Source organism: Rattus norvegicus, chromosome 20 (genome assembly GCF_021556685.1).
Source record: "Rattus norvegicus strain SHRSP/BbbUtx chromosome 20, alternate assembly SHRSP_T2T, whole genome shotgun sequence".
Taxonomy (NCBI): Eukaryota; Metazoa; Chordata; class Mammalia; order Rodentia; family Muridae; genus Rattus; species Rattus norvegicus.
Window position 1 is genome coordinate 50,291,315 of NC_141553.1, and position 8,489 is coordinate 50,299,803.

An 8,489-nucleotide genomic window follows, 5' to 3' on the forward strand; every position below is an offset into this window, starting at 1 on the left:
GACGCATCAACCTTCCATCTTTCACAGCCTCACGACTAATGATTATTGTGTTTGATGACAAGTACCTTTACCCACGGAGGCGTCCGGGCAACTGACCGTTGTATGTGAGACAGTTCTCACTCTGTAGCCGGTGGTACAGCAGCCGTAGCCGTGAAGGCCCATTATGGGAAACTGATTTCCTTTTAATCGAGAGAATGAAATCTCTGGCCTGGGTGGAGGAGACTTAGATGCTCTGGTTGGGCAGGCCAGTCACCTAGTTAAGGCGGGAAGGCGGGGTCAGTCTCTGGAAGGCGGGGCCAGACCTCGGGAGGGCGGGGCCAGTCCTCCGGAAGGCGGGGCCAGTCCTCCGGAAGGCAGGTTCACATTAAGCCATAATAAAGAGATGGGAAGAGTAATTGTTCTTTTAATGGGATCATACACTTTCCTCCCCAGTCCCCACCCCTACCGCAGTTGATCCAGACCTGAGGTGAGGATCTTCCAGGTCTGCAGGTCTTCGAGTCAGAACCTTCTTTCCTCCTGTCTCTTTCAGATGCTGGGCACAGCCTGAGTATGCTTTCTCTAGTACTTTGGGCTTTCTAATTTTCTCTGAAGCTCCCTTCCCACCTCCTCATCTACGAGCTTACAAGTGTGTGTGGCTTTCTCTCTCTTCCCCGTTCCTCTTCTCCAGGCAGCGGCTGAAGCCCACAGCTTGCCTGACCTATTTTTACTGTTTTGGTTGCTGTTCTTGTTTTAACTCCCAATAAAGTTGTCCCACAGCTTCCTTTGGGGTTCATTCTCAAATGTCTTTATTAAGGAAACTAAGAACCCCACGGAGGGACACTGATTTCCCTGGTTACATGCTGCAACTCTGGCAGGACTCATCAGAATTTTTGGTTCTCTCAGGTTGGCCTTCAACTCATTTCGTAGCCCAGCCTGACTGCTAACGCAGCGCTTCTCAAACGATGGGTCGCGACCTCCTCGGGTTTGAACGACTCTTTTACAGGTGTCACAGAGCAGATACATACATAATGTTTCATAACAGTTGTGTTTATAAAAGGATAAAGAGAGGGGGGATATGTTCTATGGAGGTCTGGGTGAGGTATGAGATATCCCTTCCCACTGAGGGACCAGCGACAGGACAGTATAGTATAGAATAGAGTTTAATCAGGGCATGGGGGGTCGGAGTTAAGAGGGTATTAGGGAGAAAGAGAGAGAGAGAGAGAGAGAGAGAGAGAGAGAGAGAGAGAGAGAGGAGGCCAGCCATGAGCACGTGAAGAGAGAGAAGGGGGAAGGAAATGGGGAGAGAGGGGATAAACGGGGAAGAGGGTAAGAGCAAGAGAGGAACAAGAGAGAGGAGGGGGCAAGCAGCCCCTTTTAAAGTGAGTCAGGCATACCTGGCTGTTGCCAGAAACTGAGAGGGAGCATACGTGGCTGTTGCCAGGTAACTGTGGGGGTGGAGCTTAGACAGAATGTTAACAACAGTAGCAAAGTTACAGTTATGAAGTAGCAAGATGGGGTCACCACAACACGAGGGACTGTATTAAAGGGTCACAGCATTAGGAAAGTTAAGAACCACTGGTCTAACGTTTAGCAATCTGCCTCAGCTCCCTGAATGTTAGGATTTCAAGAACCCACTATTTACACTGGCAGCCTACAATGCGTGCCTTAAGTGGAAGAGCTGTCCCTCTGGGAGGGCCAGCTACTACCTGGTTGATCCTGTCTGCTGTTCTGTCTGTGAATGCCACATACAGTTTTGGCTACTTGTTTCGTTGAATTTCTTTTGTTTAAGGATTTATTTTTATTTATATACACGTGTGTATATATGCCAGAAGAGACTGTCAGATCCCTTGGAGCTGGAGTTACAGGTGGTTGTGAACCAGACTCAGGACTTCTCCAAGAGCAGCCAGTGCTGTTAACTGCTGAGCCATCTCTCCAGCCCAGTTTTTTTTTTTTTTTTTTTAAGATTTATTTATTATATACAAGTACACTGTAGCTGTCTTCAGACACACCAGAAGAGGGCATCAGGTCCCATTACAGATTGTGAGCCACCATGTGGTTGCTGGGATTTGACCTCAGGACCTCTGGAAGAGAAGTCAGTGCTCTTAACCACTGAGCCATCTCTCCAGCCCGTTTTCTTTATTTAAAAATATAGAAAGAAGGACCTGGAACATTTGTTCCAGGTGCCCCTGAGCACTGGGTCTCATTCCTCCTGTACGCTGTATTGACACTTCAGAAGCTTGAAGAATGGGAGCCACGGTCATGTTTACTTAGGGACATCATTAACCTGGAACGTTACTGAGTCACACACTGCAGGTAGAGGGGCCTGGTGTGCCCAGAGCAGCCAGTCCCTGCTGTGAACTGGGCGTTTAGACTTTTATTTTCCAAACCATGGTTACAACTCTAACTTTAGTCTGTGGGAGGGGAAAGAATTTCACACCAAATGCCTGGCTCTGTATTTCCTAGACTTTTCCCTGTAGACCAGGCTAGCCTCCAACTTGCAGCAACCTTCCTAGCTCACCTTAGCATGGACCAGGGATTATGGCCCTTGTTATCACAGGGGCTCTTGGCCTGGTTTTGTTTTCAGTTGGATTACACTGCACATAATCTACACATTCCTTTCTTTCCACTAGACACATTAACTATTGCAACTCTGTAAAGACCCTCCGAGGTATACTTTAGCAGGCATCACAACTAATTTCCTGTTTTATTTAGTTTTTCCCCCCTCGAGATGCAGTTACGTAAATAATTTTCAGTAGTTTCTAGAACAAGTGATCTGAGAGTAAGCACCCTGTGTGTGGAGCCTGAATATTTCTCCAGACTGGATGCTCAACTTGCTATGCCTTAAGTTTAGTTTTTCTTTCTATTTAGTCCTGGCTGTCCTGGATTGGAGATGTAGACCAGGCTGGCTTTGATGTAGACCAAGTTAGCCCTGAACTTCAGCTGTGTGTCACCACAAACAACTTTCTTGTTCTCTTTTCTAGTTTTTTATTTTTTGAGACAGGGTCTCATTATAGCAGCCCAGGTGGCTAATAAATCACCATGTAGCCCAGGCTACCCTCAAACTCTTGCTCATCCTTCTGCCTCAACCTCCTGAGTGTTGGGATCACAGTTGTGAAACCCAGTTCTTGACTTCATTTCTATGCGATGCTTTCCTTAATGTGTCTGTGTGCATATACTCCTTTGGGGGAGTGGATTCAAGACAGGGTTTCTCTGTGTAGCCTTGGCTACCCTGGAACTCACTCTGTAGACCAGGCTAGCCCGAACTGAGATTCATCCGCCTCTGCCTCCCTCCGCTGTGATTAAGTGCATGCACCATTAATAGCTTTGACACTTATAGACCACTGCACTTTGTCTTTTAAAAAGATTGACTTTTATTCTTTTTAATCATGTGTCTGTGTGTAAACAAAGGCACACGAGTGTGGGTGCCTGTAGAACTCAGAAGAGCACGTTGGACCCCCCTATAGCTGGAGTTTCAAGTGCTTCTGAGCTTCCAGCATGGGTGCTCAGAACAGAATCCAGGTCCTCTCCAAGACCAGTACCTTTTCTCAACCCTGAGCCCTCTCTCCAGCCCCTCCTTTACCATTTTTCAAACTATACTTGTTTTTTAAGAATGTGTGTGTGCCTGTATGTTGAGGCCTGTGCACAAATGCCACGCTGTGCATGTGGGATTCAGGGGATTGTTTCTCTCTTCCTACCCTGTGGATCCCAGGGATCAATTCCGGGTCAGCAGTCTTCATGACACGTGACTTTATCTGCTGAGCCAGCTCATGGGCACCGCTGGGGGGCGGGGGAGGGAAGCCCGACAACCTGAGTTTGCTTTCCCAGGACACATGATAGAGAGAACAGACTTCTGCTAGTTCTCTTCTGATCTCTATGCGCCCAGCCGTTGCACGTGTGTACGAACACGCAGAACATCAAGACATCAAAGTGAAAACGAACAAAAGCTGGCTGTGGCGCGGCACGACTTTAACCCCCGCCCCCAGAACGCACAGGCAGGCAGACCTCTGAGTTCATGGCCAGTCTCGTCTACACAGTGAGGTCCAGGACAGCCAGGGCTGTTAACAGAGAAACCCTGTCTTGGGAAAAAGAAAAAGAAAAAGGAGAGAGAGAGAGAGAGAGAGAGAGAGAGAGAGAGAGAGAGAGAGAGAGAGAGAGAGAGAGAGAGAGAGAGAGAATATGAATCAAGAAACCCCAACATTTATATTGTGTGTGTGTGTGTGTGCGTGCATGCGTGTGTGTATGTGTGTGTGTGTGTGTGTGTGTGTGTGTACACTTGCCACAGTAGTCATGGGAAAGTGTGAAAACAACTTGCAGAGCTGTCCCAAGTCCTCCTTAATAGGCCTGGACAACTCAGTTCATCTGTGAGCCATTTAATTTAGTTTTTTGATTCACAACATAAAATATCTATCTATCTATCTATCTATCTATCTATCTATCTATCTATGTTTCTATCTATCTATCTACCAATCAACCTATTTATTGAAGCTGTTCTTTGCTACTTTGAGGGTTCGTTTTTCCCCTTTATTTCCCCACCACACCAGGTTTCACCTTCTATCACTAGATAGGGAGAGAAAGAAGGGTGGGGGAGGGGGGAAATCCCTGAATCTGATTTCCTTCCTTTTGTTCCTTCTTTGACCATGGCTACTAACAAATCAAAACCAACCTCCCTAAACAACCACCAACCACCAACCCTGCCTCTCACTTATGTACCCTCTGAAAAGGTCCCAGAGTACAAACCTCACACAACGGCAGAAACTGTCTGCAGCCGACAGGATCGCGCCTCTGCTAGAGCTTGAGGCAAATCATAGTCATGAAAACATGGTTTTGTAATGTTGTGATTGTGAAGGAATCTAAGATTCCAGATTTCTTACTACAATCTATATCTGTCTATTCATCCATCTATGAATGGACTCACTATGTTGCCTAGCTCAATCTTAAGCTGGTCTCAAATGGTCCTCCTGCCTCAGCCTTCTATGTAGGTAGGGATTCAAGCATGTGCCACCACAGCCTGATTAAGTAATGGTTAAAAAAAGGGGGGGGGGGTTGGGGATTTAGCTCAGTGGTAGAGCGCTTGCCTAGCAAGCGGAAGGCCCTGGGTTCGGTCCCCAGCTCCGAAAAAAAAAAAAAATCAGTCGGCATCACCAGCATTGGAAGAACACAAAGTAATCCCAGTTTATAGAAATCCCAGCAGGAAGTAGGATCAGAAGTTCAAGGCTAGGGCTGGAGAGATGGCTCAGTGGTTAAGAGCACTGACTGCTCTTCCAGAGGTCCTGAGTTCAAATTCCAGCAACTGCATGGTGGCTCACAACCATTTGTAATGGGACCTGATGCCCTCTTCTGGTGTGTGTCTGAAGACAGCAACACATACAAGAAATAAATAAATAATCTTTAAAAAAAAAAAGATGGTTCAAGGGCTAGCCTTGAATACACAGCAAGTTTGAGGTCAGTTTGGGCTACATGAGACCTTGTCTCAAGAAAACAACCAACCAAAGAAAACCTGTCCCGTTTGAGTCAAGTGTGGTGACAAATGCCCGCTGGCTCAGTCTTCTGCAGCCTAGAGCAGGCGCCTTGAATTTAAGGGCGTCTTAAGGTGCACAGCAAGTTCCAGGGTGCCAGGGTTTTACAGCAAGAATGTTTAAACCAAAACAAAAAAATAAAAAAATTCTGTCAATCAACTTGGGCATGTCTCCTATCACTTTATTTTTCCTTTTAAGTGGGTTTGATTGGCAAGGAAGCCCTCGTCCTCCAGCGGCTGCTGCTGGTCTGTCTTTCCGATATGTCATCAGTGTAACGGAGCCTGCGTCAGGCCCGTGAGCGCCCCCCTGGGCACGGGGCCTTCGGGGCTGTAGAGCCTTAGGCAGCAGTCTCTGCTCAGAATGAGTTCCGGTTCAGATTGGCCCTTGTTTTCTCAAGGGCTCGAAACTGAGCGGGAGGGACTGGAGCCGTGTTTATGCTTCGTGGTGTTTTACCTGGTGGAATCGTAGCGTGCTGCTAACGAGGTTTCAGTTAAAACCAGAGCTTAATAGCTGTGTTAGGTGCTTAAAATCTCAGACTTATAAATCAGCCAGCCCTTCTCCTCGTGAACGAAGTGCCCAGGTGAAGTTTTCGTAGCTTTTCTTTCCTAGTCTCATTTTGGTGGTAGCAGATGTAGCTAGCTGGTAGAGCATGTGCTTGACTCGTACAAAGTACCAGTGTCCGCTGGGGAGATATGGCTCAGCGGTTAGGAGCACTGACTGCTCTTCCAGAGGTCCTGAGTTCAAATCCCAGCAACCACATGGTGGCTCACAACCATCTGTAATGAGATCTGACGCCCTCTTCTGTGTACTACAGTGTACTTATATATAATAAGTAAATAAAAGAAAGAAAAAACAAAGTCCCCATGTCTGAATAGCAATAAAGCCATTAAGGGAACACTCCTGGTCAAGAGACTAGAATTTCTGGCCTGGGTGGAGACCTAACATTCCAGTTGGGTAGGTCAATCCCCTGGACAAGGGGCCAACCCTCGGGAAGGAGCGACTGCCCCTAGGTAGCCGGGCTAACCTTAAGCCACGCTAATGGAGGGGGGATAATTATTAGACAAGAAACTACTGGGGTTGGGGATTTAGCTCAGTGGTAGAGCGCTTGCCTAGCAAGCGCAAGGCCCTGGGTTCGGTCCCCAGCTCTGAAAAAAAAAACAAAAAACAACAAAAAAAAAAACCTACTTTTTCTTCCCTGGGTGCTTGCCTGCTCCTGCAGACCCCACAGTGTACCCCGAGTTTGCCTTAAGGTTCATGATCCTGACTCAGAAACACTCGACTTTTCCTCTTCCTGTCCACCAAGTTTCTGCTTTCTGTTTCTTTGGCCTTCACTCTTACTCTAAAACTCCCCTTCCACTGCATGGCTGTGTGTCTGCCATCTGGTTGACCTGCATGCCAGCCTAACTGGCCTGGATCACCCCCCCCACACACACACACACACCTCTCCTCTCTAGGCATCTGCCAAAATGTATAGCTTGCCTGTCCTGATGTTTTTCACTTAAACTCTAATGAAACTGGCCTTGAGCTTTCATTGGAGTCTGTTTTTTGAGACAGGATTTCTCTAATGTAACCCTGTCTTAGATAAACTTGCTGTATAGATCAGGCTGGCCTCCAACTCAGAGATCCACCTGCCTCCGCCCAGGGATTGAAGTGTGTGCCACCACGTCCAGCTAAATCTGTGATTTTATTAATGAGACTAGGAATCCAAGCGGGAGCTGTGATTTCCCAGGTATCACTCGGTTCTATCCCAGAGCTGACTTTCTGTTTTCCTACAGTAGGCAATAATGTCTATTATCTGCCCATCCTTTCACTGATAAAGACTTCCCTCCCCCACGCCCTAACACAGTGGGTCTGTCTTAAGGTGTGTCCGTTAGTATTGTCCTGTTGTGCCCCTCCACACCACCCCTCGGTAACCACAGAGTCTGGATCTGGCAGCTTCTTTGGTTTGAAGTTGAAGACTTGGCAAAATTATACATCCAGCCGGCGAGAAATAAAGTAAGAAATGTCTTACAAGGAACAGCAAAATCTGTTTCCTTGTTTTAAGACCTAACTACAAAAAAGAAAAAAAAATCCCACTAAATATTGTATTGGCAACTATAAATACGTTTTAGCAGTGGCTGAAAACCTGGAATAACAGTTAAAACTATTTGAAACCTAATGTGTGCTATTGTGTGTCTGTGTGTGTGATGTACTTATATCCTTTGCTACAGTAAACGACGTGTAATTTTCACCAACACTCCCCCCATCTGATGGTTTTTCTACTGTTTGAAGTGGCCAAGGAAGCAATTTGCCCCTCGCAGTACTTAGGTTAAAATGAGGGGCTGGGAATATTCATTAGGGGTAGAGCCTACTTAGCATGAACTTAGCACACTCTGGTACTGAGGGAAACAAGATTTTTTTTCCTAAACCAGGTGTGCTTGAAATCTCGGGGTTTGGGAGGCAGAGGCAGGAGGGTCTGAAGGTTAAGGATTCTCTGCTAGCACGGAGATGTTAAACTGTCTCAAAAAACAAACAAACCAACAATACCAGTCAACCAAAAACCTAACAACAAAAAGCTTTCTAAATAAAAAACCTTCGGAAACCCCAGGTATGGTGGTCTACAGCTTTTATTCCAGCATTCCTGAGGGGGAGGCAGGTGGAATTCTGTGAGCTGGAGGTAGTTAGAGTTCAGCTACAGTTCCAGGCCAGTGAGACTTTGTCTCAACAACGACAACTAAAAGGTAAAGGTCGGGGGAGGCAGCCAGAGAAATGGCTCAACACCCACAAGGAAGTTTACCACCTTTTTTTGTAACTCTAGTTCCAGGCGCTCTAACTCCCTCTTCTGGCATATGTGGGTACTGCATGCACATGTGCTTTCGCTGAAGTCAAAACACTTAAAAATAAAAACTACACCCCACCCCCACCCCCAGCAAGCAGCTCTCCCAGAAGCTGGGAGGCCCTTTTTCCTTTTCTTTTTTTCCCCCCAAGGCAAGCTCTCAAAGCAAGGCTGGCCTG